Source organism: Prinia subflava, chromosome 8 (assembly GCF_021018805.1).
Source record: "Prinia subflava isolate CZ2003 ecotype Zambia chromosome 8, Cam_Psub_1.2, whole genome shotgun sequence".
NCBI classification, from domain to species: Eukaryota; Metazoa; Chordata; class Aves; order Passeriformes; family Cisticolidae; genus Prinia; species Prinia subflava.
This window is the reverse complement of record NC_086254.1, coordinates 8925523-8948414: the sequence shown is the minus strand read 5'-3', so window position 1 is coordinate 8948414 and position 22892 is coordinate 8925523. Positions and strand designations below refer to the sequence as shown.

The window sequence follows — 22892 nt, the reverse complement described above, 5'->3', positions numbered from 1 at the left end:
AAATCAGTTTTCATCCTATTAACAGCAAAAGAAGGGGAAGCAGGAGGTCAGGGACCAGGAATTAAATAAAGGGAAAACACAAGCTGGAAAACTTAAAGGAGAGAAAGGGGGGGAAATAAAAATAAAATAATTAAATATAAATGCTCTTTTCTTGCCAAGGAGCAAAAGCAACAGGCAAAGGAGTTGCAGTGTTGGATGAGTTATGAGTAGTCAGTAATATGGAGAGGTTGAGGTTGTTCTGCTCACTTCTTTTTGCTGCTTCTCTTCTCCTCATGCAGAAAGGACTCTGGATCACACAGCCGTGCTTCTCCCAGCTGGAAAAACAGACCCTGAAAGTGTGCAAAAAAGGAGAAAAGTGACTTTTATCCTATCTAAGACAGACTAAACATCCCCTCCCTCCTGGGATCTCTTATTGCTCCTTTGGTTAAGTTTCAATATTTCAGGTACATGGGGCAGTCCTGATCATTGATATTAATAAAGAAATCCCATTATTTCCCAAGGACAGGATATTCTCCTTCCACAGGTACCATGTGACCCTTCCTGACAGTCAAATCCAGCAATAACAATTCCTTACTTGGCTCCAGCACCACATTCAAAGGTTGGCTTGGAAATCCTTTGCTCCTTTCTGTTGTTTCTCACTGTGGGCTGGGATCCTTTGTGGGGCAATGGTTCCTTGGATTGGTTTTCCACAGCTGAGCTCCTCTTGTGTCCTTCCCAGCTTTCCTTCCCACAGATACTGCAGTGCACCATTTCAATGAATCATGCTTTCTTCTAATAAAATATTATTTGAGTCTGATGCCAAAGGCCAGATTTCCATAAAAGAGATTCAGAATGAGTAATAAGCACAGCAAAAATTCTTTTTATTCTTCTGTGTTTCCCTCCCCACTCTCATTTGTGGGGGTCAGCAATTCCTTAGAAGACCATTTGTGTTAGGACTGATATTTTATATCTTTAGTTTTGTTTAAGAGCTGCCTTTTCTGCTGGTCCATCAGCTATCCACTGAGGTGTTTCCACCTCCCTGCTCCTGAGCAGGGCCATCAAGAGCCAGTTTAGTTCTTGATTCAACAAAACATCTCCTTTTCCTCTGACCTTTCTCACCCCAGTTCCTACAGCCAGGAGCCAGGGGCAGCTGCCAGGGCTCAGCACAGAGAACCCCAGGGGAAAAAACTTCTCCCCAAGGGAAATCTCCTGCTTATCCCTCCCAGCCTCCCCTCTTGGCAAGGTGAGCACCCAACAGGAAAGGGGCCGAGCCAGGATTTGGGACATTTCCAAGGCAGAGCAGAGCTGAGGCAGCGCCCCTGGCAGCAGGGATGGAGCTGGAAGGAGGGATTTGGTTCCTGGCTGGGGATATCCACTGCCCAAACTGCAGCACGAGCATGGGAGTCAGCAGAGAGCACAGCAACTCCAGCTTGTAAACTCACCCAGACTCAACAACAGGGATACACAGAGGAGCTGCTGGGTAGGACCCAGGTAACCACAACTCCTCTGTCCTGTGCACAGAGGGCTCCTCTGCTTTGTTGCTAAACTGGGAACATCTCCAGCTCCTCAAGGCATCAACAGTGCCTTTCATGTGTTGGTGCCATGCCCCGAGCAGGGAACAACTGGGAATTGCCAGTGTAAAGTGATAGTAAAGGCTGTCCTCACATTTCATTTAATAGGGTACATTCCTTTTTGTAATATTACTGAAAGTCCTTCAAATATAAGTGAAATAAAAACTGTTCTTTTACTTACTGCTAATAACAGCCAGTCGTGCTGTCCTTGAGAGCCACATATAAAAAGAGTCAAGAAATATTTTCAAATGGTAAAATACTGCACTATAAACGAGACTTCTGGAGATGTTACCTAAATTAGCCTCCTTCAAATGCCTTTGTGATATTTAATCATAATCATAAAAGTCAGAGTGCTTTTGCCTTTCCATCAGAAACCAGCCTTATATGTTTTGCTAGTCCCAGCTCCACACTGGCTGGGTGTCGTGGTGTATAATTTCATAGACACAAAGACACTTCACTACCATAGCTCTCATTATTAAACAATATATTTTAATTGTCACCACCTTTCTCATATAGACATGGGCCAAATCTGCCCTTATTGGCTTCAACTGAGCTCCACAAGGGATGAATTTGGCTCAATATATATAAAAATACAGCAAGTCGAGTAATAAAAAGAAATGTTTGGGTTTCTTTTTTTATAGCAGCTGGGTTTTTTTTTGCTGTACGAACACACATGCCTGGCCAGTAAAATCCCCTGATAAAGGACTAAAGTGTTTAAGACTTCATATGCAGAATAGTCCATGGTGTTTAATTACAATAGCAAAGATGCCATGCTGTAAAAGACTTTCTTACCTGGAGAAGGGATCCATGCTCTCCAGTGAAGCTTAATTACCCAGGACGTGCTGAGTTTTCCCCTCTGGCAATAACCTCTAACACCAATAACTCCGCTGGTTCTTTTGACATCTGAATAGTTGAATATTGTTAATTTTTGCTCTAATTTCCTTATTTGGGTTACAGCTTTCCAGTGCTTTGCTTCTGATGAAAGTACTGAGCATTAGAAGAGTTTAATTCCTGGGACATTCCTCTTCCTTTCTTCCCTTTTCCCTTGGAATTTCGCTCTCAGCCTGCTCTGGCACTCCTGCTCCCCATCCCCTTCCCACATACTTGGCTCCAGATGGAGATTTATGCATTTCCCCTCCTGTGATCCTTTCCTGCAAAGGTTTCAGCTTCATCCCCGGCCCAGAAGATGCAAATTTCTGCAGAATGAATTTACTTCAGACTTTAAAGGAAAAGCTTTACCTGCCTGCCAAGCATTCCCAAGTTTCACAGCTCTCACACACAAACACAGGGCACAGCACAGTCAGAATCCCCCTCCAACTGATATTATTGTGGGGAAACCAAATCTTTGTTATTTATTGAGTTAGATCAGATTTACAGCTCACCTTTCTGCCGAGCTGTTATTGATTCCTAACGAGAAGATTCCATTTTTACCTGGAGAAGGCTCCTTGCAGGGAGGGGAGGAAAGCTGTGCCTGGGGAAGCGCCGGGATCTGGAGCAGGGATTTAGAACCATCACCTGCACCATCCTCCTCATCCTCACTCCTGCATCATCCTCCTCATCCTCACTCCTGCACCATCCTCCTCATCCTCACTCCTGCACCATCCTCCTCATCCTCACTCCTGCACCATCCTCCTCATCCTCACTCCTGCACCATCCTCCTCATCCTCACTCCTGCATCATCCTCCTCATCCTCACTCCTGCACCATCCTCCTCATCCTCACTCCTGCATCATCCTCCTCATCCTCACTCCTGCACCATCCTCCTCATCCTCACTCCTGCATCCTCGCCTTTTGATGGGGCCAATTTCCTGAGTGCATGTGAGAGCCTGTGGCTGCAGCCTGGAACAATCCTACCTCAGTGCTTCCCTTCTGTTGTTGATCCTTTAATTTCCTCCAGCTGACTCCTGCAGGGGACTCGCAGTTTTATGCTGCTCTTTTGGACTAATCATTTACAACTGACTTGAAAAAAAACAACCAAATCCCTTCTCTGTTGCTACTGCTCCGTGGAAGGGTCACTAATTGGGATGTACTTCCAGCCAAAAGGCAACACAGGCTTAAAGCAATTCACTGAAAATTCTGCCCAAAGCTTTCTAACCAGAGCAGTTATTTAGGATTTTACTCCAAAAATTAGAATTTCTATTCATAAAACTCATCTGCAGTGCAGATTTTCACACTTAGAAAAGCCAGGTGAGAAGAAAATCAGATAAAACTGATTAATGGGTGAAATCAGAGTGTCAAGATCTATTCTGATGGTTGGGAGTGTTACACACAGGGCTCTTATCATGGGCACGGAAAACACAAAATGAAAAAATATCTGCAATTACAGACCTGGAAGAAAGGCACAGGCTGGGCTGGAAGTTTATAAACATGTGCCCTAGGGGGAAATGTGACCTAACGACAAAACAGGAAATGAGATGAAATACAGAAGGGACATACATTAATTTCTCTGAATTATTGATGTTTGTGGTCTGTAAAATGGAGATCAAAACAGTGATTTTATTATGTAAGAAAACCAATATTCACTTAAGGATATTTTAGTATCAAAATGTATTAAATTCCGACTTAAAGCTGAGAATCTGATGCCCAACTCTTAGGCAACAGCCTTATTAATTTAATTTATCATGTTAATTATGATAAATAATTCCAAATACATTTTTATGCATGTATGTATTTTATGATAAATACTTCCTTGCAAATACATTTTTAATAGTGTAGCTTTTCTGAGCTGTGCTAATAACAACCATCACAACAGTTGTGATTAAAGCACACAGACGTGAATGATCAGTTGTTATAATTCCTTTTGTATTTCCATACATTACAGGTGATAAAATTGTTCTTGAAGAATTATTTTATTGCACTAAAGGAATAATTTATACAACAGTTGGATGCATTTTACACACCAGCAACCACTACAGACTATTGCTAAACCTTTAAATGAATACAAGCACATTACCTGAAGGGAAAACAAGCCCACAGCAGATTTTCAAGCCCAGAAATGGGGTTTGCAGCTATTTCTGGCTTTATTAGCCAGTCAGACTCACCCTGAAAATCAGCAAATTCAACCCTTCACATGCTCATGATAAAAAACCTGAGATTCAATTAAAAAAATATTCTGGTACCCTAAACCAAGTGGATTCCAAGCTACTTTAGGGGCAGAAAGGAGACTTTAGAATGAAGGAAGGAGACTTTAGGGGGCAGGAATGAGACTTTAGGGGCAGAAAAGAGAATTTAGGGGACAGAAAGGAGATTTTAGGGGCAGGAAGGAGACTTTAGGGGGCAGAAAGGAGACTTTAGTGGCAAGAAGGAGACTTTAGGGGACAGAAAGGAGACTTTAGAGGACAGAAAGGAGACTTTAGGGGGCAGGAAAGAGACTTTAGGGGCAGAGAGGAGACTTTAGGGGCAAGAAGGAGATTTTAGGGGCAGAGAGGAGACTTTAGGGGGCAGGAAGGAAACTTTAGGGGCAAGAAGGAGATTTTAGGGGCAGAAAGAAGACTTTAGGGGCAGAAAGAAGACTTTAGAGGCAGAAAGGAAACTTTAGGGACAGAAAGGAGACTTTAGGAGCAGGAAGGAGACTTTAGGGACAGAAAGGAGATTTTAGGGACAGAAAGGAGACTTTAGGGAGAAAAAGGAGACTTTAGGGGCAAGAAGGAGAATTTAGGGGGCAGAAAGGAGACTTTAGGAGCAGGAAGGAGGAGCTGGAAGGGCTGGGGGATGGCTCAGGGGCTGGCTGTGCATGGCAGCAGCAGCACGAGCGCGGCCGATTTATGCGCTGCTAATTCCTCCCTCAGACGATCAGCCTTAGCCTGGTCTGATTTCAGCAGGAAAATCTCTGCACGGAGATCAACACAGCTCTCAGGCATAAGATCCTAATTATTTGAAAGGCATTTGTTTTCATAGCTTTTTTTTTTTTTTTTTTTTTTTTAATGTGTGCAGGTCGATGGCATTTTAATGCCTTATTAAAAGGTTGTTTTACAGAGCCCGTCTGTTGGCTGGCGGTGCCCGTGGCTGTGCTTTGTGCTGAAGGATTTCACCTTCCACGCTGGCCACAGAAATAGTTTCCAAATTCCCTGTAAAAAGGGGCTGGATATTTCCTAAGACAAATAGTGGGAGGTTTTTTACCTGCTCTGGTTTGCTGTTGATAGGGGAGATAGGACATGGATGTGTGTGTATGTCCCTCTGTTTATGGCCTGCTTGCAAAAAAGGGTTTGTGTTCATTAAAGGATATTCTTGGGCCCGATTTTATAGGGCTTTTTTAGTTACATAAACTAATGGAAATGTTTTCATTTCTTTAATTCAGTTGAAATCACAGCAAGACAAAACATGCCAGTGCTCCCCTACCATGTTTTCAGCCCAGACTTTGCCATGTGGGGTCTCTAAATGCACAAGAAATTCAAAAATGAGGCAATTCAAACTTGGAATAAAATGGAATCGATGAGAAGGTTTTATATTAAATTACTTTGAAGGGCATGTAAGGTAAACAAACATTCAAATGTGAAAAGAAAGATAAAAACACATTTACCAGCATTCAGAAAATCCCAGTGAAATATTTCTTTTAAACATGTGGTGAAGCCTTTGCTTTGTTGCAGTCAAATGGCAGAGACCCCACTGAGTTCAGTGGGGGCAGAATTTGTACCCAGGTACCTCCTTCCCATCCCTCACACACAAATATTGTGCTGAACACCAGCTTGGTTGGGGTTGGCAATAAATAATTAAAGTCCTTTACTTATCTGTCTTATTAGTCCTGATGAATACACGGCACAGATCAGCAAAACTCTTCTAAGATAAAATAGAATTTAAATTGTCTGGTTTCAGTTCTGGAGGGTTCTGTAGCAGCAAGCAATAATGAACAGATGAGGGAAGCAGCCAGACCTACAAAAGAAATAGTATTTTAAAAGGACTGTACTTAGGGGAGAGAAAAAAGGGTTTGCCTTTGTACATAAAGAGCTCTATTCATTAAAAGAAGTTTTTACAAATGTGGTTATTTCAAATAGTCGAAAAGTGTGAAATACACTTAAAATGAGTAAAATTTGTGGGTTTTCCTATGGGTTAAATATGTGCCATACCAATAAAGCTCTCCTCACACCTCTTCCTACCTCAGAGTCTTTGGCCTCATTCTGCAAGATGTTTTGAATTGAGGGAGCTCAGCACTCCCCTGGAATGGACCATTAGCCCTGCAAGCTCTGTAAGGATTGAAAGGATCCTGAAAAATCTGAGAGCTGGACACTGAGAGGCCCAGAGCAGTGACCACGACACAGAGTGAGCTCCAGGAGCTGCTCCCAGGAGCAAACGAGAAATCACAACAAAATCAGAGACCTCCAGCAACCTCAAACCTTCTTCCAGGCAGCCTCAGCAGGTCAAATTTTAAACCAAAAATTGTCTGGATTCCGTGTAGGTGCTCAGACCTTGGTCACTCAGAGCCCAAGCACCTCTCAAGCACGTATATAAATATATATACACACATATATGTGGGGTGATTCAGAGACCCCAACCCCAGGCACAGCTCACTCCTGACTATTTAATGCCAGTGTGCTGCTTTCTGCAGGAGGCTCTCCCACATCCCCTGCTCTCCCTCCCATTCCTGTTTTTAAAACGTACCTGGCACTCACACTGTACTAAACCCACATCAACAGCTTATCCATGGAAACACATCCCTGCCTCAGCTTTCATGGGGGTGTCCCTGGGATGCAGGTCAGCATTTCTGGATAACCCAGCAGGACCACGGATTTACACAGGAGCTCGTTCAACAGAGGCTTTATAAAGTGAGGAAAATCCTTACAGGACTCATTTTCCAATGTTTCACCCTTCCTTACTGTTGGAAGAAAGCTTCCAACAGCTTTAAAATGAAATAAAAGTGTTAAAATCTGATCATTTATAAGTACCCAGTCCCCAAGCTTTTGTCCTTGCAGTTTTCAGCCACCAGTGATGTGCAGAAATTGAGATGTTATGTTGTGTTTAACATAAATGTGTTTCAACCCATTTCCCCTCAGTCCTGTGACTCTGGTATCTGCTGCTGCTCATGTCAGTGAGACACCTGAAATGTAACATGACATCTCCAGGGTGGTTTAGGGACACAAAAATCAGACATTTTGGAGAGCAAGGCTTAGATACAAAAATTTAAAAGCTGAATCTCTGCTGTAGCAAATTCCCCTCAAATTTTCATAGCACTTGGTTTAATGTAGCAAGAAAATGATCAGTCCATTACTTAGTTCACATGCACTGACCAAGGAATCCTAATGATATTTTATATATGAATAGGGATAAAACCATTTATGTTCCAGCCACATGGTATTGTAACAGCTCCTCACGAAGGTACAGATTTCCTTTGCTTCATCCAGCACTAGAGATGGAGAATTTAATGGCAGAATAATCTTCCTGAACACTAACAAACGAATACATTTGAATTTATTGCTGTATTTTTGTGTCAGGAGAGACCAATGGAGGACAGAGCCATGTGTTCCCTCAGCACAACTGTGCTGTTTAACAAATTCCACAACAGGAGTCCCAGACCAGGAGCTGATGTCTGCTCAAACTCCCTGTCCCAAAGGACACAGAATTCCAGGAGAGCCCCTGAAACCTTCTCTGCATTTAACCCTGTCAGACGTTCTTGGAGCACATTTTTCTCCTGAGAACAGAACATTTTGCTGTAATAAGCCCCCGTCCCCCCCAGTGCTTTGATTCCCTCTGTCAGTGCTGCCCCCGTGCAGGGAGTGTTGGCATCTGTGTCCAGCCTGGGAGGTGTTTGGAACGTGGGGAGGTGAAAATGGGAGCAGTTACAAGAGGTTGTGTTAAAAAACATTTTTGAGAATGTTAAATCACACTGTGCCAGCCACTGAAATGGTCTCCTTCTCACCAAACTCACGCAGTGGTTTTATAATATTAACAAAGCCACAAAAAATCCGCCTGAAATAGTAGCAGAATCCTTTGAAAATTCCTTAAAAACCCTTTCACCTGAGTGGCACTGCCTGGGGAGCTGCCCAGGACGGTCCTGCCTCTCCTCTGTCCTTTTGTCTGTGAATCCATTCCCTGGCTGGCCGTGTGCTCACAATTAATCACTTCTGCTTCCAGCAATTCCCTTGCCTGTGGCACTGATGTCAGGCTGACAGCTTTCAGTGTGTGACAGACCATTTGTAAATACATCAGTTCACACCTCGGTGTTGTACTTGGTACCGAGATACCATCTAGAGCTAATCTGATCCAGGCAGGCTGGAGCACAGCTCCTTCCCATCCTCAGAAGGCAGCAGGTGCTGGGCCAAAAGTCATCTTTTAAAGTTGCACTAGGCCTTGTCCTGCTCTGGAAGCTGCTCCCTCCCCTTTTTCCTGTAACTTGGCTCTGCAGGATCCACTCCAGCCACCATTTGACTTTAATCAGAGCTGTGAGTGAGGTCCAAAAATCGTTGAAAGCTCATTTATCCATCCCAGTTCACTCCCTTGATGCCCAGTAGCACTTTCTGACAGCGAGGTGCTGGGAATGGCTTGGTTTCCCTCAGAATCCATCTGTGGTACACCACTGTGTGCAGCCTGTGTGTTTATTGGATTCACAGAACTGATTTTTAATTGGAAAAAACTTCTGGGAATCCAAACAGAGCCCTGGAACTGGGATTGTGGCACAGCTGTGGTGACTTTAGCCCTGCTCACACAGGTACCAGCAGTGATGGCACCTCTAAACTCAGTGGTCTTGGAGGCTCTGTGGATCCTGCAGGTATTTTCTGGACCTTTAGGACTTGTACTGACCTCCAAGCTGTTGTATTTTCAAAGTTTCAAATAGTTGTGAAAGCTGGAGCACAGCCAGAGTCAGTACACCCACTACAGCATCACATGCTGCAGGGCAATCACTTGAAATCTTGCTGCAGCTCTGCACTGAAAGGAATTCAGAATTTAAATTCCTTGGTGCAAGAGAAAAACATCCTCTCCTTCAGATTCAGCAGCAAAAGTTTCTGCAAATGCTTGGCCCTTAAAATGTGATTTCCACCACTTTAACCTCTGCTTTGATACTGCCACAAGTAGCTGCTGTAGGAGTTGCCTGCTGCCCTGGGAAAATCTCCTCACTCCAAATCAGTTATCTGCAAATTCTGTGCTTCATCTGAGCCACATAATTAAAGAAAATTTCCAGGGATTTCATTGGTAAGACAACACTTCCAGCTTGTATTACTCTATTACCAGCCATAACGATCTCCAAATCCTTCCATAGCCTATCCATCACTGCAGCTCCATTTCTTGCTCAGAGAGGATGACTTTTCTAAATCAGCTTCCCCGCCTTTGGAAAGCCCTGTGTCTGCCAGCAGTCACTCTCCCTGCCTGAGCCCAATTTATCCTTTTTCAGCCCACCTTGTCCAATAACTGCAGGCTGAGAAAAAGGACTTTATTCCATTCATTTCCCAGATCCCAATGTACATTCAGCAAGTAAACTGACCAAATCTAGAGAAAAGCTTTGAGCTTTATCCTCATTCCTCTGGAGCTCAGCACTTTCAGCTTCATGTCCTCACATTCCCTGAGCTGATTGAAGAACATTCCCCAGACATTTCTGAGGCTCTGTCCTGGCCAGCCTCAGAACAGCTTTTATGGCCAATTTTTTCATAAGTCTAATATTAAACTGAACTACTTCCTTTATTTTTTTCCCAGCTGCCAATTTTCCTCGTTTTACAAACGAAGATTATCGCTTTTCCTAATTGCACGGTAAGGCCAGGGATCAGATTAGGATTGCCCCTTTTCATCATTCATTTTCCAAACGGGGCTTGAGTTCCAGGATTTGGCTGCCAGGAGCTTCAGTTTCTGCCCACCTTTCCAGTCATTCAGCAGGGCTGGGATTTGAAAGGAGCAGACGTGCTCCTCCTGAAGCCCAGAGCTCACGTGGAGAGGGTTTGTTAGTTTGTAAGTTGATCTGAAATATCCCATCAGAATTATTCTTAAATGACAAGTTTGTTTTTTGTCCTGATTTCTCATCTCATGGAGAACACTGGCTGACAATCATTGGTTGCACTGTGGGCTTCAAGTGTGACCTAAGATTCTTTGATTTGGTTTCAAAATGAATATTTTAGCATATATCTCCCACTGCCCCAGACTTTCCTGCTTTCTGCCATTTTCTGGGAAGCTCTCTGGGCAGTCAGACCCTGCCAGGTCTGGATCCAGCCTTCCCACCTGGCCTGGGAATTCCCTGGATGTCCCCAGAACTTTCTTTCTTATCACAGGTCTCAGTCCTTCCACAAAGGGCTTCCAGATGTTGCAGATTCTTGTTGCAATTACATCTGGCCACCTTTGATTTCTGAGTGAGTCCTGCAGAAAACAAGGGACTTGAGGAAAAAAATTAAAAAAAAAGAAAAAAGAAGCAACAACTTCTCAGATACTGGTGTTTAAAAACACTGTCTGGATGTTCTGAATTAATATTGTGTTAGAAGAAGCCAAATGGCTGCGTGCCAGGGCTCAACCCAAGGTGTATTTTTATGGCAAAGCTATAAACCCACAAAATAAGTGGTTTATAATGGAAATTCTGACACACTTTTAATATTAAGAGCAGAAATGTACTGCTTGTGGCAAGTAAGTATTTGACAGCTGCAGTACTCACCTGTCAGCTGCAGAGCCTGAACAATCCATCCTGAAGGGAGGATCCCTCCTTTATCTCATCCTGCTCCAGCCACACGCTTTGGGGGCAGATGGCTGCAGCCATTCCTCCTGCAGCCTTTCAAACCCCTTTTTGTGGCTGATCACAGGGAAAAGCAACAACTGGGATTCCCAGAGCTCTGCAGTGTGCTGGAGCTCAGCCTTGGCTCCAGCAGAGCAGCTTTCAGCAGCTGGGAGAGGGGAGGATTTCTGTGCCACTGCTGCTCCTGAGGGGCACTTCCCACAGGGAGACAGAGCCAGGGGCTGAGCTGGCAACAAAACCAAAAATCATCCCTGGAAACTTGGTGTGGATCACTCCTGGGGCAATATTTAGGATATTCTGTCAGTTTATACAGGCAGAAGGGTCATTGATAGGCTGTGAGAGTGATAATCACAGAAAATATTGGCGACAGTGAGAAAGGAGTAAAATGAATTTCATAAGGCTGAAATATCACACAAATAATACTATACCTAAAGCAGTTTAATTTGGGAAAAGACAAGGGACAGTTTTACTCCCACAGAAATATTCTAAGTGGTCACCTACATTAATAATCAATAAACCTTTCACAACATATAAATACATAAAGGGAAAGCAGGAGGGAGAATTAGAACTATTCAATTGACAATATTCAATACACTGGTGTGTGCTGGCTCTGGATCTGATCTGTCTCTATGCCATGTACTAAAGCTGAGATTTCCAAATAGAATTCATGGGGTTCTGGATGTTTTGCCATCGCAAACATCTTGATTTGCAGAAAGGAAAGAGTCAAGGTTTGGTTGCCAGAATGGAAGCAGAGACCTGTGTACACACATTTATATACACAGCTTGAACTTATTTCATGCTGCACACAGCAGTTGCAGAGAAAAGACTGTGAGGCAAAGAGAAGGAAACCTAAACAGCTGACAAATAAACACAGAGTGATGGATTCAACTCCCCAAGCAGCGTGAATGTCTTCTATGCTATAAATTAATTTCTGCCCCTCCTAATGCTCGGATTAACTGCAGCAGCAAAGAACAATGCAGAAACCCTTTTAAATAAAACGAAGAGAAAATGAAAACTAAATCGCACATTACTTAAAAATAATCAGTCTGGAGATGAACTAAAATATTTGAGACTCTGAAGCAGAATTCAGAGCTTTATTTGCAGCATCTTCAATTAACACCCCTTTGAAATTTAACAGATTTGATCAATGTTCTGGAGGGTGCACTGGATCCAGGGAAGCAGAGCCTGGGGCTGCCTACAGTCTTTAGGAGACTCCAAGAGCTTAAAACATCAGCAATTTTTACCTGCATCTTGAGGATGTTACTCATATACACTGGCTTAGAAATGAACACTTTAGTGTTAGAAATTTAGTTAGAAATTAACTTATTTTAGCCTATAAAATGAGCTTGGATGCTCTGGTGTGCTGAGAACAGCTCAATGTATCTGGCACAAGAGCTACTTTGATTTTTCTGAGATCAGGCTTCGCTTTATGATTACTTTCATATATTTCTTGGTGATTATTTAGGTTAATTTTTAAATATAAATTAATTCTGGTCGGTTTAATCTCCATTTGGATGCTATTAGAAGTTTTCCCCAGCGTGGGTGCAAGCCCAGCTGTGCCCTGCAAACGAGGAAAAGGAAGGGGATTGACAGCAGCTCTTGTTGCTCCCCAGCCTGGCTCTGCAGGTCTCCAACAGCCACAGTGCTTTCCTTGGACCAGCTCCCCTCCTTTTATTAGCTCCTAGCTGCTTTTCTGGGGAAGAAAATCAATGGAAACTGGATTTCTCCAAATATTTGTTTTGGTGTAAAACAAAGATAGCCCAAGAAAAGTACTTCAGGCAGAAATCTCATGACTGAAAAATTAGACTGGTAAGATTTTAAGACCAAGTTAAAAGTTATGGGTTTTCTTGGGTTTACTTTCTTTGGAAGCAACAAAAACCTACAAACTCTTTTTGGTACAACAATGCTCAGGACCCTTGAGAGTCTCAGCATCACCTTCTGGGGTGATTTAAATCAGGAGAATTTTCATAAATAATTTTAATTATTAGATTTAAATAATTTTAATTATTAGATTTAAATAATTTAGATTTCAAGATAGATTCACAGCATCCACCCCTGAGCTGGAAAAGGTTTAACAACTCAGACCCCTACAGTCCAAGCAGCAGAAGAGCTCCAATACTCCCTCCATGGCACGGGAGCAGGATATGGAAAGCTGGAAGCTCAATGGAAAAACTCTGTGCCATAGGAACTCTATTTTTCTCCACTGAGAAATCACCAGGGGGAAATAAAGGGATGGAAGCCCTGAGTGCAAACACAGCCCTGAGCAGGGGGTGCAGCTCAGGGAGCTGCTCTGGGAATTCGGGAATTTTGGGAATTTGGGAATTTTGGGAATTTGGGAATTCCGCTTTGTCATGGGACTGTGCAGACCCCCCTCACCTGGGCACTGCAGAGGGCAGAACCAGAATTGTGTCCCACAGGGCCTGGAGGGAGCACAGAAACCCCAAAAGCCCTGAGTACAAACACAGCCCTGAGCAGGGGGGTGCAGGGAATTTGGGAATTCTGGGGATTCGGGAATTCCGCTTTGTTGCAGCGCTGTGCAGACCCCCCTCACCTGGGCACTGCAGAGAGCAGAACCAGAATTGTGGCCCACAGGGCCTGGAGGGAGCACAGAAACCCCAAAAGCCCTGAGCACAAACACAGCCCTGAGCAGGGGGTGCAGGGAATTTGGGAATTTGGGAATTCCGCTTTGTCGCAGCGCTGTGCAGACCCCCCTCACCTGGGCACTGCAGAGAGCAGAACCAGAATTGTGTCCCACAAGGCCTGGAAGGAGCTGAGAAACCCCCAAAGCCCTGAGCCCGAGGTGGGTGAGCTCCTCACCCCTGCCAGGACCTGGGGCTGTGTCCATTGCATCCAGGCTGGAGCTGCTGTGGCTCTGCAGGACCAGCCTTGGCCCCAGACCCCAGCCCAGCCTGGGGACAAGGTCACCAAGGCTTTTTTTTCCTCCAAAGGCACAAAATGAGGCTTTGTGGAGCCCCTCATTCCCTGTCTGCAGCCCAGGGCAGAGCCCCCAGCGTTCCCACGGCTTGCCCAAAACACGGGAGGTCCTTCCCTGGGAGCAGAGGACAAGCCCAGGAATAATTGTGAAAATAAATACTGCAAAACTTGGCTCTCTTCCTTCACCTCCGCAAAAAGGAACAGTTAAATCCATAACCCGAAGTTTTAGATGGGTTTTTATAAATTATTTCTCCTCTGCAAGAGTTAAGCAGCATTTCTTTGATCTTTGTGTATGAAATACTTCAACTTTCAGGGTAATCACAGTCAATGTCCATTCTCATTTTAAAGTACAATTTGTGGTTTCAGTATTTACAAGGTTATTTTGATGAAACACAAAAAATATAATTCATTTGATATTGTTTATGTCTGGTTTCAAGTCCCAGATGTTACAAATTGAAGTTCAGATATTCAGATTTTTCTCATCTTCTGAAATTTTAAACTGTGCCAATATGGGACAAAATTTTTGCCTTCCCAAGGCTCCTTCTCTGACTGATCTCCAGTTGATTTCAGGTTTCTACCTGACAGCAGAAGACAGAAATCAGCTAAAAGTAAATTCTGTATCATATGAAGGATTATTTTGCTCACAGGATTATTATCCTGTAAGTCTATATAGTATAAACCACATAGCAAAGGAATATTTATACATGAATTATTTCCATACAAACCCGATTTTTCCTATCAGTCTCATATTATTGTACCACATACATGGGGCTGTCTGAAAAGCTGAAACCTGTGGCACAATTTGGGAGAAACCACTTGGAGCATGGATTAATGGAAAGTAAAGAGCTGGAGGATGTTCATGGACTCTAAGACGAAGCACAGCAACAATTTAAACAAGGATCAATACAAATAAAAGTTTATATTGACAGAAATACTCCCTAATATAATACATGCCATTTTACATATAGTAATAGTAATAGTAATAGTAATAGTAATAGTAATAGTAATAGTAATAGTAATAGTAATAGTAATAGCAATAGCAATAGCAATAGCAATAGCAATAGCAATAGTAATAGTAATAGTAATAGTAATAGTAATAGTAATAGTAATAGTAATAATAATAATAATAAACCAGGAAAAAAATGGATTGGCTCAACCCTGTAAACAATGGGAGCACCTACAACATTTTCATGTTTTCCTGTGTTATTTGTGATTGTTTTCATAAGATTGGATAAATGGTACTGCCTTTATTTCCCTTAGGAACATCTCAGAGTGAAAGGCTGAGCTCTGCAACACCCTCGTGCAAACAAGGGCTGGCCAAGGAGAGAGCAGTGTCTTTTTTGGGAATGATTTCACTGCATCCCCTTCAAAATAAAGCTGGTATGAGAAAATGGAGAATTCTTTCTGTGTTTTATTTGTAGCACCATTCATCTTACCCATTTTGGACAGCCAGAAATGCAGGAGGGCATCTGCAGAGCCCAGAAAGGAGAGCAGCTCTGAGGCCACCAGAAAATGAATTTTCCCAAGAGGCACCAACAAAATTAGAAATAGGTGGCGAAGATAAAGCCAATTAAACACTTATAAAAAGTGGTTTTTTCCCCATCCCATCCTATCTCTGCTCCTTCCCGACAGAGTGCCCCATCTGGAATTTATTCTCGGGATGCTCCTCACAGGTTCAAGGTCCCCGTTTCACACCGAGGAAGGGCTGAGCGCCCCGGGAATGCGGGGCTGCGTTCCCAGGGATGCACTAATGTGTCAGACTTGTAAAAGAGCTCTTAGTGCCGCAGCTCCATTTAGAGAAGGACGGAAACTCACTTTAAATACTTAAGGCTTTAATATCTAGTCCATTACTCTGCAGAAAGGTCTTGTAAAGAGTCAATTATGGGATACTTCTGATTCGATCCACATGCAAGGGAAATCCGCTCCTTTGCCTTTAAACCTCGGGACTAAGTGTCCTGTTTAAATAATTAGTGACACTTTTTCTTTGATCAAATTGATTCACATTGTTATTCTTTTATGTTAATTTAAAGCTTAATCCATGTAAAATCCAAGACAGATCTTAATCCATCATTCAGAGGGCTTTTACAAAAAGGCACCGTCATGAGATTGTCCAGAAAACACGACAGGTTAAAGACAGTAGTGAACCAAATTGAAGTAAAATGGGAAAATGCCCTTTTTTTTCTTTTTTCTTCTTTTTTTTTTTGGCCTTCTAAAAACCTGTGAATGACCAACCCAGTTAATAGCAGTAGCAGGGTAACAATTTGGAAATAATTGTGAGTGGAGACACAAAGCTGGCAGCTGCTCGAGCACAAACCCCGTTCTCCAGCATGTTTAATAATGAAGCCAAAACCTGGGCGTCTCCTGCTATTAAAAATGTGTTAATAATGGAAAATATTTTAAAATAAACTGCAGTTACTTTTACTTATATTCTTGTTTTCTTCTCAAAGCTTAGTTGCCCAGGTTACAGGGAAGTTACCAGCAACAAAGTTGGAATGGTTTTCAGACAGAGCTTGTTAAGGTGCTCAGCCAGCAGAGAATGTAGGAGAAAAAACACTCAATATTTATAATTTCCATATTTTGGTAAGATTTCTATAAATCTACAAATGAGAGGCTGATAATACAGTTACCTCTATAAGTGCATAAAGATTTAAGTTTTGCCCAAGTTCATAAATTCAGGAGGCCTTGCCAACTCTTTACTTGCTGTACACATTCAAATAATCAAAATTAATATCTCAAAGCTGAGGTAAAAATTTGTTACAATCTTACTGAAAAGTGACCTGATAATTTCTGAATATCAGTTATATTCTAACCAGAACGTTTCAGATGTTTCTGTGTTTTCTGATAATAATTAAAGAGTTATGTTTCTAGACAGCAGCACTGTTGCTAAATGACAGATGAGGCACAAGAAATAGTTTGCTAAAATACTGCTGGATGTGTCTTCAAAATAATCCACAGAGGATTTAAACCCTCCAAGTGTCTTTTAAAATATTACTGCAGCACTGCAGAGGAAATAACAACAGCAAATATTCCACAATAATAATAATAATTTTAAAAAATCAAGGCAAACAAGATGACTGTTTTGTTTATCTCCATGACAAAATTATTTTCTGGAGTGACTAATCGAAGGTAATTGCTGCAAAATTCCCACTTGGGGATGAACAGCTGGGTCTGGAGGACCTCTGCTGTCCAGGGACTGTACAGCCACACACTCCCCAAAGCAGCCTTGCCTTGTCTTCACAATTCCTGTGGCTGTACAAGCGCTGTGAAATCATCAAAATTAGTTCATTTAGATTAATGAAGTCAGCACTTCTGTAAAAGAGTGGCCCAGCCGTTTATCATTTATAAAGTTAGAGGCTCTGTGAGAATTTCCATAGGAATATTGTGATTCACCTGTTTAAATAGGTACAGTGGTGATGAAACTTGGGGGTTTGTGGATATTTTCCTTTCCCAATTTCAAACAGAGTGGAGTGAAAAGCAATTTACAGGGGACATTGGGGACACCAGATCCAGCAGATCCAGTGTGGATCAGACACAGCAGCTCCAGCCTGGTGGATCCAGCTGGAGAGAAAACCTGCACAGGTTCCTCCTGCACAGAAAAAAATCTCCATCTTCTGGGAGAAATCAAAATACACAAGAGCTGGAGACAGTGGGATGAGCCCCAGGACAACTCAGATGGCACAAAACCAGTGGGGTCCATCCCCCACTGACTGCCACAGGCACAAGTCCCTCTCGTGTACAAGAGAAATATAAAAGTTATGGCTACAAATGTCATTAAGAAAAAGAATGCCTTGCTATTAAAGCGTTTTAGGGAGCATGAGAAAGGTAAGGGTTTTATTCTGCTCTTGAAGCTTTGGAGAGATCCCCCTGTCTGTAACATGTTGAGCCCTGGGCACGCAGAGTTCATACACAATCGACAGACTTATAAAAGCAGCTGGGGTATAGTCTAATCTTGGTTAAGCTACTAATTTTCCTTTATTAAGGACTAGATTTTATTTTTCGGGAAAAGCTGGCCAGCAGAATGCTGAATGCCACGTGAAGGGAGGCTGCCCAAGGCACTGCTCCATCCCCTCAGTGTCCTGCCCTTGACAAGTATTCTCCTTTTAGAGGTATTAAATCTTGGCAACATCCACCGCAGTTCCCACTTAAGCTGAAGTAAGTACATGTACAGAAGGGCTCTGTCAACATATCTGGAAAGATGTTTGGATTAACTAACAAAACCTATTTCAAATCTCAGATAATAAAATGCCCTCCTAAATCCTAATTGCAACTTTCATCTTGTGTCTTAGGGCCCGGCAGCAGCTGATGTGCCGATACAGATCAAGTGTTTAGTTTGATAAATGCGGCTTACGGGGGTCTTGGTATTGCTGACTGACAGAGTAGCTGAATAGGATCCAGCCTTCTAAAGGTGATTATCTGCCTAAAGAAGGAAGAAGATGAGCACAGGACAACCTTGTTTGTCATTTTGTGCGCTTAATCAGACAAAGCTCATAATGCTAAGAGCTTCTCTATACTATCAAAAATAAAACACAAGCAGCTTTCAAATAAATTACACCACCATTTTACAGAGGGGGAAATCCATCAGCATGCGTTGAGAATTATCTTTTAGGTGCTGTTTTCCAGCAGAAGAACTCGTAACTGGAACATTAAATCATATTCCAGAGACTTTTCCTTACACTGCTGGGGTTGGAGTGGGTTGCAGCCAAACCTCACAATACAAGAGACAAAAAGCAGCTTTTTTTGTTTTGAACACGATATCCAGGCAGAGTCACTAGTTAGATAACAAGATCTGCCCTTTAGGTTAAATTGCTGTCAAAAAGAAATAGAAATATAATGTTCTTTTCAGGAAAATATCCACCCACTAATACCCCTTTTCTGTACCAGGGGTATGTGGGCATTGCTTTGGCTTTGAGTCTGCACAAAAAATAATAATAAATGCAAGAATAAAGCAATTCTAGTGTAACCTGGTAGAGGGGGGCATTTCTCACTTATGGATTTAATTTACACAGCATTATGTTAAAAGCAGGTCAGTGAGCAGTGTCCTGTTACACCTTCCTTTCAGTTTGTTTTATATGACAAAGAAAAGAACAATTCATTTTCATGAAGGTCTCTTGACTTTCAAAAGGGAAAATCCAAGAAGGGAAAAAAAGAAAATTTCCTCCTGGTTTTGCTTTAAGGTTAATAAAAAATCCACAGTTCTGTCATCAATTTCTATATGGTAAAATATCCGTGATATTTAGTTCACATTAACAAAAAAATTAAATTAAATTTTGTTAAGTACTACTATAAATACAAATGCACTATTAAAAGCAGACCTATTCTAACTACATACAAATAAAGAGTGGGAAGTTTAAATTTAAATGACAAAACAAAACCTCCAAACTGAAGAAGTAATAAAGGCTCCTAAGGAACACAACTTTAATATTAGTGTTGAAAAAATTATAGGAATCAAAATCTCAATTGAACTGAAATTCCATATTTTGAATTGCCAATGACTTGTTACTGGCAGCTGATGGCAACTCACGTTATTCTCATTTTTATCACAATGTAATTCCTAATTCCTGAATTCCTATTTCATACTGAAATACCAAGTCTGCACTTGCATACAGCAAATATCTATAATTATAAAAATGCTTCATACAGCAAATATTTAAGCAGCCTAAATTCTGAAGTGAAGGGCTTTTTCTATAAGGATGTGAGCAGGCTCAGTGACAGGGGCACTCACACTGTGCCAGGGCCAGCCTGACACTGAGAATTGCACTTTTTAATCATTGATATCACAATAAACATATTCCAGTTCCCAGTCACAACATTTTCCAACTCATTATTTCCAGCATCCAGATTTATTCCTAATCATTTCATAGCTGAAAGGTTTTGATTCTCCCCTCTGTCACTCCAAACAATTTCCAAGTGTCCTGTGATCACACCTAATTCTCCATCTAAATCATTAGGAGGATAAAGTTGTTATACTTGTAATGGTATTTGTCCTACTTTGAACGTTACCAAACTGTTTTCTCTAATCCTTTAGGAAACACCATAATGAGGCTCATCTAATGCCTTCCACTGGTTAGGAAGGCAAACTCAAAGATTTAGCTCCTCAGTCTGTCTCTAAATCTTCTAAGTGAAAGATGATTTACAGTTAAGCTATGAAAAATGTGACCACTCTCAAGTCTGGAAAGTCTCAATCTGATTGCAGGGAACTTCAATCCCCAGCAGAGATTGAGTCTCCCTCGCTGGGGACTGCCTGACTTAGGGCATCAGCAGCTGGTGTGAAACATTCATTAACTTATAAAAGCTTTATAGACTCGTCTGAGCTTCTATTAGGGAAAAAATGGGCAGATTTTGCACTGAAAACACTGATCTGAAAGGTGAAGTTTACAGCTTCTGTGCTGGAGATGGAAACGAAATGTTTCTCTGTTCCACTTTCAAAAATGTTATAAAATCAAATAGAACAGAAATTGTTATTGTGAGAAAAAACAGAGTCATCTCAATACATTAGGACAAACATTTACAACAATTCAAAGAGAAAGTGGGGTGGTTCTTGCTCTGATAAACCTTTAGGAACTGAATCCAAAGGGTCTGAAGAACAAAAGGACAGGACCGACCTTAGAGAAGCCAGAAAACATTTATAAAGACTACATTTTGTTTAGGATTTAAAGCAAAGATTTAATAACTAATTTCACAGTGAGCAAATCAGGAGGTGAGACGAGGACCTGTGCAATTCAATTAAAATATAAATTTATTTGTAGGTTGATGTTTGTTTTTTGCCTTGTCACAGACCCTCCATCACACTCACCCCAAGCTCCATCCCCTGTTAGCTCGGGCTCTGCTCAGCATTCCCAACCAGGCTGGAATTTACAATTCAGCTCTGCCCAGTTAAAACAGCACCAGCGGATCCAAATTAATAAAACTCAACTCTCCAATAAACCAGTAGAAGCTGTTTTGTTAAAGGGAAATTTTCATTTCATAATTAACCCCTGTGCAGGGCAAAAAAAGACAAACCTGAACCTGCAGCCAGCTCAAAGGATCAGAACTGAAAAGCTGAATTTAATATATCGAGGCAAATATTGAGTAAAATACGCATTTAAAGAAATGGATTTCAAAAATCTGATAAATATATAAAAGCTTTGAAGTAAAACAGCCTAGGGAATATGCAAATGACATCTCTGAAAGCAAATTTGGGGTTGATCCTAAAACCCACTCCTAATTCGAGTCAAAGAGGACTATTTCCTTGCAAAAATATTCTTCTGTCTTAAAGTTCTGTACACTGGGCAGGAATTTTATTGCCAGTTTGATGGCCTAACAATAATCACCTCGGTGTTTGGGCAGCTCTGTTCAGGCTGACACCACTGAGCAGAATTGAAACCTCTGCTCCCCTCCTCACCCAGAATTACGAAAAGGCTGGGAAGAAAAGCAGAGCCTCAGAAAGGAAACTTTAAAATGGTTCAGAACAGAGGTGAATGCACATCCAATGTATTTATTTGTAAAACTAGTTGGAATAGGCACAAGTTCCTCATATGGAAATGAAAATGAAAGCAAAGATGGAAGTGTCTAAGTTCAATGCCCATTTTTCCTTCCTCCTAAGAACATATTCCAACAAAAATCTGGGACAGGAGCAGTTTCCAGGGGCTGTCCAAAGGGCCAAGCACTGTGCAGTGCTGGGTGGGTGCAGTTTGAACAGCACCTGCTGAAATTTAGTTCTTAAGTTCGTGTTTCCTCGGGGAATGAGAATTTGGGGCTGCAGTTTCCTGCTAGGACAACACTGCAGAGGTGATTTGAAAAGGTTATTTCAGTATTTTCAATGAGCAGTGTTTGGCTGTGGAGCTGCTTTTGTCTGTTCTGCTGTGCTGATCCAAAGGAGTTCTTTGCCACTCGCTATTCAGAGAAGCTGTGAGAATCTTCATTTAACTAAAGATCAAATGCAAGCACCTCCCGTGGACTGGGTGTGCCCCAGGACTGGCAGCTCCTCACTATTATCATTGCCTTAGCACATAGATAAAATAAATTCTGAGGAAATCAGCCCCAGAACCCCTCCAGTGCTCGGGGTGCTCTGAAGTCCTGGTTTTATTTCTGTGAATGCAGCACTGACAGCCCCAGCCCAGGCTGATGTGTGACTCAGGCAGGGCAAAATGAACCTCTCAAAGAGCGCAGGGAAGCTGTGAATTGCTTATTTGTTCCGAAGAAATATTCAAAGTGTGCTTTGAACTTCCCTGTGCTGTGAATGGGGACCAGCAAGAACAAGAGAAAGGGGAGAGAGAGCAAATAAATCCCATTTTGTGACTTAGAGCTGCATTGTCCTCAGTGGTGCTTTCCCCACCTTTGCACTGGGATAACTCCACGTTTAAATAGTTCCTTTATGCCATGAAAAGGTTTGATCTCATCGCAGCATTGTCACTCTACCCACATCAATAAGTAATGTGCATTTATTTTATACTTATTTCTGTCATATTTCAGATTTTTAGGGGGAAAAAGAACTCTGATGAAAGGCAGAAATGGTATTATTGTTCTCAGCAACAACTCCAATGAAAAACAAGGCACAGCTACTGTCAAATAATAAATGCAGAAGCTGCCTATGTTTGCCAGAGATTCATTTTTTTTCATCTTCTATCTCTGATAATACAAATTATTCCCACAATTCAGAGAGAGGGAGGAAAACTATATAAAATATTCACTTACAAGCAGCTTATATTCTGTATTATGGTGCCACTTACAGATATTTGACTATTGTACAGAATTTTACAGGATTCTGTCCAAACATATCTGGCAAACCACCTG

At 41.9% G+C, this 22892-nt stretch overlaps 1 long non-coding RNA gene across 1 annotated transcript; it reads right to left on the bottom strand.

Moving 5' to 3' along the window:
• Positions 1–3153, bottom strand: LOC134554445 (uncharacterized). The gene is made up of 3 exons (XR_010081239.1): positions 2343–3153; positions 575–792; positions 1–329 (listed from the first exon to the last, which is right to left on the bottom strand). It is a non-coding gene; the product is annotated as an uncharacterized LOC134554445 (long non-coding RNA).
• Between the last annotated feature and the right edge of the window lie 19739 nt (positions 3154–22892).